Below are 7,454 nucleotides of genomic sequence, written 5' to 3' on the forward strand. Positions count from 1 at the left end.
GTCTTAGCCTTAGAGTTTTATGTTGCTGGCACAACAATCGTAGGTATGGCTGCTACCAGGTCTTCGTGCCAGGTGCGGTTTCTTCGGGTTATAAATTCAAAAAAAAAATTGCATGGTTCACATCGACTGGATGAGGTAGAAATGGTGTGGTTTATGTTGACCCATTTCATGCTATGAGACAACATGGAAATGGAAGACCACCAATCTCCTCAATTGCTTAATTTAACAAAGTCACAAAATAAAATAACATGAATTGAATAACTTGTATGTACAACTTGGAACAGGCAAAACCAATAAAAAAAAAGAAAAAAAAAACTCCATGCCTTGATTCATTAACTATACTTGGACAGTCTAAGCTCGTCTGAATTAGCCAACTTTTGGAAACTGCAAAATTTGAACTGTAACCGTGACCTTGAATTAGGCAAAACAATGAATCCAGTGACATTCTAATGGATAACTCGGTCGTTAGATGCTTGGACTTATTTCAAAAAGACATTAGTGAAAGTTTTTTTAAGTGTAAGTTTGGTGATGCCATGATTTTATCAGTTTGACGACGATAGGGATGATTGCTTTTATTACTAACCAGAAAGAAATTAAACCCTTGTTTAGGTGTTTCAATTGCGGTATATGTGGAAGAAGCTTGTATGGTGCATTGAGGTGCAGTAGACCCATGATCCCGTAGTCATTTTGCTGGTTATCTGAATGTAAGACAAAGCTTGCGTCTACCTCCTTTAATAGATATCAGACGGCAGTTCATGGCCTCCTCCTATCCTAAATGGTAGAAGGTGATGCAATGATGTCAAGGAATCAGATTTTATTCGATATATGACCAAATTAGATTTTGTTTAATTGCATCCGGTTGAAATATATAACAATATAAAATAATATTCTCAATCACAAAATGATGTTTTTTAAGATCATCCTTTATCTGGGAGAGGTCTGTTGCAGTTCCCAAGATTATCACTTATCAATTACGCATCTTTATCCTATAAAGATTATTTATTTAGATCATGTGCATCATCAATAAATATGTGAGTTGAAACATGAAAAAAAAAAGAGAAAATGAGAGGATGTGAAAGTGTTTTTTCGTGGAGGTAGGCCTATGACATGTTATTCTTTTATTTCTCCTCTCTAATCTCATTTAATTTTTATTCAATCCTTCTTTATTTTTTTAACACATTTGGTAAGCCAAAACCATATTGGATTATAATGGGATGCAGACATGGTTTTGATTTTTTGCTATCAAATCCGACAAATATACAAATGTGATGGATATCTGAATCCATTTACATGTAAAAAGCGAATCTGGTATGAGTTTTTCACCATTTGAATCTGAATCCGTTTAGCCAACAACTTATTAGTCGAATTTGGTATTAGCCACATCCAATCCTAATCCAAACCATGTACATACCTAACCAACTTAATCACTGCTGGATGGTAGACACCACATAAATGGCTTCCATCGACACCATGGACATAAAGAAAAGGCCTGTTTGGAATCTGGTAGCTGGGACGGGTGTTTATGCATTTGGTGTTCCCAAGGTAAAATCTTGGTCAAAGGTCCCGTTTGGAATCTGGTAGCTGGGATCTTTATGCATTTAGGATGGGAAGTGAGGCCCTTTTTCTTTTGTATTTAGGCTAAATTTACACTAAAGAATGGATTTGGCAGCTGCCACTTGTTCAAATGCAAACCCACATGATTCTATCTCAGCTACCATATCCCAAACAGGGCCTGTCACTCTCCTCTTCTTCTTCTTCCTCCTTTTTCTTTCTGAATGGTAAAAGATTGTCCTAATATAATAACTGGTCGGGTCATAGGCAGTTTTTTATATTCAGACCCGTTAAGAACCGGACTGAAATCTAACCAGTCCAAATCATCCCAAAACTCAACATGATAAAGCTAAATGGGTTTGGATTGGTCCAGCTACTGTCTCATTCAGTTGCGATATTAGCACATGGACGGGTCTGGATCCGACACTGTCAACCCTGAGGACTTAGCAACTAAGCACTCAGCAACACGAGCTCAGCCTCCCATTATCCACTACACACCTCAAGATCCAACAAATCATCAATTTCTTGAAAAAAGAAAATTATTTTACATAATCGGATTTGGAGTTGGATGGGAGTGAACAAAACTGAATCCGGATCTGACTAGCTCAAAATATAATATTTACACTTAATTGGATTCGGATGCGAAACTCAATGCTGAATCCAGATCAGATTATTAATCCGATCCGAATTTGGCTACCTTGATCGGATTCTGGTTTGGGTCAGATGTCGGATTACATCCGACCCGTTGACATCCCTAGGTCCGAAGGTCCAGGAAGAAAATCCATTCTCCCTAAGGGAGATCCTCGCCATTATCTACAAAAAGAACGGTTGTTTCCGTAAATTCGCGTATTTTCGAAACTCTCTTCCTCCCAAGACCCTTCCCAAACGCAGGAAGGGATTCGGGAATTCTCTGTTTGCTCGCGATGGCGGACGACGCGTCGTCTTCCTCCTCATGAAACCCTAAGAATTCCGTACTCCAATCGCTCGGCGGAGGATCAGGTTTTCCTCGTGAATATTTTCCTTCAGAAACGCAAAGATTTTTTTTTCTTATGGGTTGGATCGGTTTTTTTGCTCATCGATTCATTTTTATGTGTTTGATTTTTTTTGGCTTTATTTGAGATTGAATTAGTGAGAAATTTTGAGGATTTTGGGGCTATCAGATGCGATTAGGGTTAGGGTTTTATGCTTATTTATTTATTTGTTTGTTTGCAGTGGCTGATATCCTGTTGTGGAGAAGAAGGAACGCCTGCATTTTGATTCTCGTGGCGGCTTCGGTCTTCTGATTGCTCTTCGATAGGGCCGGATACAGTTTTTTGTCGTTCGTTTCGAACGTGCTCCTCCTCCTCGTCTCGATCCTCTTCTTCTGGGCGAAATCGGCGACTCTTCTCAACAGGTGACGGATTTTTTCCCTTTTTCTTGTTTGGTTTCGTTTGATTTTCTTGATCTGTTCGTTTTTCTAAGTCGGGAATGGTTTTGGTTCTACTCAGACCACTTCCACCTCTTCCGAATCTCGAATTATCCGAAGATTGCGTGGAGAAGGCCGCCGATTCGGCAAGGTTGTATATTAACTCCGTCTTCGCGATCGCCCGCGATATTTCGATTAAGAAAGATGTGAAGCTGTTACTGGGGGTAATCACATTTTGAACTCTGGGTTCTTCCTGATTTTGAGGGATTGAAAATTGGAAAATGCCGAATGCTTCGATCGGTTTTTGTTCTTCTGTGCCCGTGATGTGAAATTCGTTTTCCTTTGGCTAGGTTGTTCTTGCTCTGTGGATTGTTTCTTATGTTGGAAGTTTCTTCAACTTCGCAACGTTCGTCTATCTTGGTTAGTCTCCAAACTGGTTGTTGTCATTTATGTTGAATTCTGCAGTCTTAATATTCTCAGGGTTGATCTGGTTTGGTTAGCCACGTCGTAAAGATCTCCAAATAGTGTTGTTTGTTCATGTATGTTTTACATGAATTGATTTTTCAGGAGTTGTAATTTCTCTCACAGTCCCGGCACTGTATGACAAGTACCAGGATCAAGTTGATGAAAGATTGGGTGATGCTCTAAAACAATGTAGAAATATCCATGGAATGGTTCTTAGTGTTATCCCAGTATCTGCAGTGAAGAAGAAGACCCAGTAGTGTAAATACTTGCTGCCTGTGTCTACGCCTTGGTCTTCCAAGGAGATTTCTTGCGGAAGGCAAGTGCTTGTTAGGGTATTTTTTTATGGTAGATTCTTAGCTGCTAGATGTTTTTCATTGTATGTTAACACCTCATATAACGGCAGTTTTTACTTCTATCCCTTTTGTGGCTGTGGTTGCAATCGCTGTTTTTTTTCTTCATAGTGTTATTTAACATGAACATGCAGTTTGAAAATTCAAGGAATCTTTAATTCTTCTAGCAAAATGAGAGTCCACAGTCATGTCACCTTCGGAAGTGAGAAAAGAAGAGAAAAAAAGTTCTGCATGAAATGGGAAAACAGATCTTTTCTGAACTTCCAAATGAGAGAATTTTCATAGCCGTACGTCCATGCTTTTCAATTTTCTAAAAAAATATTTACCGCTTCCAAACGTGTCTAAGTTGGAATTTTTATTTTCTTTAAATTGGGAGAGAGATTAAATCCAACTCTTTTTTCACTTTTTCTCCCTTAAACTTAGGGTAAGAGTAAATAAAAATCTCTCTCATGTGTGTAACATTCCTTAAAAAGCTTCGAACACCCCTAATACAAACAGAAAAGCAAATGACACTTGACCACCAAATGTTAATGTCATTTTAAAAATTTTATAAAGATAATAAAATTACCCACAACATTAATAAGTGTTATTTATTCATTTTTTTTAATTGATGAATTAACGCAAGACACCACCATGGTATTTGAAATATCTGGGGGTAAAATACCTCTGTGGTGTGTGTGCATGTGCTCATGTGTGTGTCCAAGCTTGCATTCTTGAGGTAACTTAATTTTTACAGAGGCTACTACGTGTCTCAAGTTCAATGCTTGCAAATGCTTACTTATCCCATTCTTCCTTGATGTGTGTGCATGTGTGCGCAAGCTGGCTGCTTCCCAAGCTTGCATACTTGAGGTTTGCTTAAGTTTTTTAGGCTACTACCTCAAGTTCAATGCTTGCAAATGCCTTACTTATCCCATTCAAGGCATGAAGTGCATTTGTCAAATTTTCCTGTAATTTGGACTCTCCATTGCGTGCATTGAGATACATTAATGGTCAATCAGTAAGTTTTGGGAAGATTGATGATAAATTATCTAGAAAAAATTAATCTATGGTTGCCTATTGTTTGGTTTCTAGGGCTAGTATAACCTTAATCGAATCTGTTCTGGTCAAATGATCTACTTTTCATTTATCTTTCATATGCCTAAAATAGTCGTCAAAGGAACTAATGATAAGATTAAGATGCTTCTTTGGAACAGAGCTGTCATGGATAAAGGCATGCATTAGTTCTTTTCCTACAACCAAAGGGATTTTTTTAAAGATAGATTCCAATTTGTGGGTCATTTTTCAAGGTAAAAAAGGTATGATGGATAGAGATGTTGAAGGCCAAATATGATGGTCCGAGGATTGCCTTGGCCATGGAAATAATCCATCTCTAAATCCAGAGGTTCTAACGTTTAGAAGGGGTAGATGGCTATTTTGCTAGTTTTATTGTGCTTATGATATCAACTTGAAGCCTATCGGCTCTTATTCTGATGAAGGATGATGGCAGATTGAGGAGTGTACGATGCCATTCAATATGTCACTGCTGGTTGTGCTTGAGAAATTTTGGATTCAGTCCTGTATGTATCTGCATGGTATTCCTTTCACAATCTTTTAGGATCGTAGAGGAGGTGATCACATAAGAAGATGGCCACACAACTTCTTGGGTGGTTTGGGAAGAGAGAAACAATCAGATTTCATGCAAACACATCCAATGCAATGTTTGTATATGGGCCAGCATAAACAAGTCATAGTTGACATTGGCTAGATTGGCTATTGCCATGTGGGAATGGGTTTCCTGTCATACCTTTAACTTTTTTCTCAAATTTCTTGTGTCCTAATCGACCTACTTTCTCTGTCATTTGCACACACACACACACACACACTCCATGCTAAGACACCTAAAATCTTGAGGATGTTTTTACTGCTCCAAGGAAATGTAGATTACACTTGAATTCCTTAGATGTGTTATTCTCTAACGGAGCTACACCTTGATAGAATTTTCTATATTCAAGAATCCAAGTGGGATTGAATGAGATAGCTGGATAGTTAGGTTGCACTATCATAACTGAGGGATCTTGGGTTCAAATCTCACAGGGGTTATCTGCCAGCTTTCCTATCATAACAAAGAAATCCATTAAGATTAAACATATTTCTCATTTTTTTTTCACTCGTCGTGTCCCTTCTCATTTTATTCTCTTGCTTTCATTTTACTGGAAACTAGCAAATCTACATGTTTTGCAGTCCATGTAGCATGGCATTCAAAGCCATACAGGGCCACAGTGTAAATGTTGTCAAGAGGAAGGGAAGTTGGATAGATGGTTGTTGAAATGCATGTGCTTAAATATTCTTGAGCATATGTAAACCTAGACAGTTTTTGGTTAGCGAAACTCCGTTTTTCTGACAAATAAAGAAGAAGAAAAACAGGAGAACAATTCACTATGTTCTCCTAGTGTCATGGTCATCACGATGAAGGAAAGTTGGATAACTGGTTGCCTGGTCTAAGTGAATAGACCTCTGTAAGTGGCAGTTGTTGAAGTGAGTCATGAAATCAATTGTTTTGTATTAGTTAATAGACCTTTAATTGGAATGAGAACCTAGTGTCTTATTTCCTAATATTAGAAGTATAATTCTTGTTGGTGAAGGGTGGTACACATAGTCACGGTTCATTTTATCCATATTACGAGAATCTGTTCATTCTTTTTGAGGCAGAAGTCATTTTCAAGTATTAAGAGGTACTTAGTGAGTGGCACAGGAAAGGTGAACCTGCAATGCAGCTTTTCCTAGATAAGATGAAATCTTTTAGAACAGTGAGGATGTAGGTGTCTGCTGAATTTGTTCTGGATGTGGCAATCTGGAGGGGATGCTCCCTATCTGGATTCTGTTCATGGTACCAGCAAATGTTGAAATTCTTAGGATGGCAGTTTGAACCAATAATTCTATCTTGTCGTGATGAATGTGATGGTAATGTGATTTTGATTTCATATCAGACGCTTAGATGGGTGAGGCTATTTTCTTAGCTCTGTCAGATTCTGTTGCATTTGTTAGTTTGCTTTTTATTGGGTTTTCTGATATATTTATTGTAAGGTGTGGGTTACACTCCCACTCAAGGGAAGCCTCTTTCCTTTGAAAGAACCACTTTGGAGGGAAAGTGCTTCCCTAAGGGGGGGAGGTATGAACCCATTTTTGGCAGAAAAGCTGTTTTTTTTTTTTGCATTTATCTGGTTGTGCACACTTTGGGTTTGGATATGGATCTTATCTAAGATCCAGATCCAATACCCATTGGACAGCCCTATAGTGGTGGTGCCCACCGTTTTTACTCCCACTGTATTTCACTCTTTGCAAGTGTTAATTGTGAAGAGTTAAGCTCTAACGTGGTTACCTTGGTGTTGCCATTTAGCAACACCAAAGGTCACTCTCTTGCCTATTTAAACGAGAGGGAGGACCCTCTCGTTTCTCATCTCCCGTTCTCCCAAGCGAACCTTTTTCATAAGAAAGGGCATGAAACAAATCCCCCTTAAATGAATATGTTGAAGCAGAATATAAATCTCTGGAATGAGGATAATGATTCCATAGACTTTGCCAACTTCGTCCAGATGTTCTCCAGACTTGCTTTTTCGTGCAAACAAAGGTCAACCAGCATTTGCTTTTTCGTCCAGATGTTCAGGGTTCAAGCAGCAAGGTTTATTTTTAGCTATGTTAATATG

General features: G+C 38.4%; 1 pseudogene across 1 annotated transcript; it reads left to right on the forward strand.

Annotated features, from left to right (window-relative positions):
• The first annotated feature begins 45 nt into the window (after positions 1–45).
• LOC149847738 (reticulon-like protein B11) lies at positions 46–3,834 on the forward strand (annotated as a pseudogene). Its single transcript, XR_016431185.1, has 6 exons — positions 46–72; positions 2,517–2,550; positions 2,764–2,944; positions 3,039–3,180; positions 3,307–3,376; positions 3,524–3,834. The product of XR_016431185.1 is annotated as a reticulon-like protein B11 (transcript).
• Positions 3,835–7,454: the final 3,620 nt, after the last annotated feature.

The sequence above is a fragment of the Nuphar pumila genome, chromosome 1, assembly GCF_984573655.1.
Source record: "Nuphar pumila chromosome 1, dmNupPumi1.hap1.1, whole genome shotgun sequence".
In the NCBI taxonomy this organism is placed as follows: Eukaryota; Viridiplantae; Streptophyta; class Magnoliopsida; order Nymphaeales; family Nymphaeaceae; genus Nuphar; species Nuphar pumila.